At 45.8% G+C, this 1106-nt stretch overlaps 1 non-coding gene across 1 annotated transcript; it reads left to right on the top strand.

Annotated features, from left to right (window-relative positions):
- The first annotated feature begins 234 nt into the window (after positions 1-234).
- Positions 235-306, top strand: Trnat-cgu (transfer RNA threonine (anticodon CGU)). The gene has a single exon. It is a non-coding gene; the product is annotated as a tRNA-Thr (tRNA).
- The last annotated feature ends 800 nt before the right edge of the window (positions 307-1106 follow it).

Raw genomic sequence — 1106 nt, 5'->3', positions numbered from 1 at the left:
TCCTTCAAAAAAAAAGTATTCCAGTATCTGTATCGCTGTAACTGTATTCCGGAATACTTTTTTCGTCTTATTGCAAAAGTATCTCCGGAATATCCCGTTACGTTAAAGGCAAATGTATCTCAGTATCTGTATTTTAGGCTCCCAGTTCATGTATTTCGATATCTGTATTCCGGAATACTTTTCTGAGTATCTCTGCCCAGCCCTGTACCCAACAAAGTTGAGGGGAGGATGAACGCCGCCGTAGCTCAGTGGTAGAGCATCGGACGCGTCATTCGAAGGTCGCAGGTTCGGTCCCTGCCGGCGGCAAGTTATCTTATCGTCCAGTTTACTTTCTTCATATCTACATCCTAATTGAAGGTAAAAACTGGTAAGCGCAAATAAACAAGACAGGGACACAGGAAGACTGAACACGGACAGGCGCTACTTTCAACTTACTTTTATTTATCTTCAACCTTCAATATATACTCATGATACAGGGATGATCCTGAGCACATGGTCACATGGTCACAAATCTAACCGGTTACAGAAAAGCACTCAAAAAAGCACGTTCACTAGCAAACAATGATACGGACGTGTCGCTAACACATGCCTTCCCTCTTGCAGATATATGGAACGCCTCCATCAGTTCACGGGCGGTAGTATCTTTACTCCTGCCTAATATCTTAATATTCGCGAAAACCGGTGCACACATGCAAGCCTGGCAATGCGCAGGTAAATGCGCGTTCCCATTATTCCTAATTGAGAGCTCATGTTCCCTTGTACGGTCGTTCACGCAGCGCCCGGTTTGGCCCACGTAAGATTTCCCACAAGACAGCGGTATTTCGTACACGACGCCAGTCGCACATCTAGTATTCGCAATGCCCACGAACTATAGGTGGCGCGCTGTACTTTTCAAGATGGCGCCAGGAGGAGGGTCAAACCGTTTGTTAGCATAGGAACAGATACTACGTGCGGACGTACGGCCCGTGCCGCTTTCGCCGGATGAAGTCATGAGCTGTGCTGAATTGGATATGAGACTAAACTACTTTCCCAAACCATGGAAAGTGCTAAGTACTCGCCACCTAATTATTTGCTGTGGTGTGAAATGTTATATTTCAGCTCCGTTA

Source organism: Rhipicephalus sanguineus, chromosome 5 (assembly GCF_013339695.2).
Source record: "Rhipicephalus sanguineus isolate Rsan-2018 chromosome 5, BIME_Rsan_1.4, whole genome shotgun sequence".
Classification (NCBI taxonomy): Eukaryota; Metazoa; Arthropoda; class Arachnida; order Ixodida; family Ixodidae; genus Rhipicephalus; species Rhipicephalus sanguineus.
This window is presented reverse-complemented; position numbering and strand designations above follow the sequence as displayed.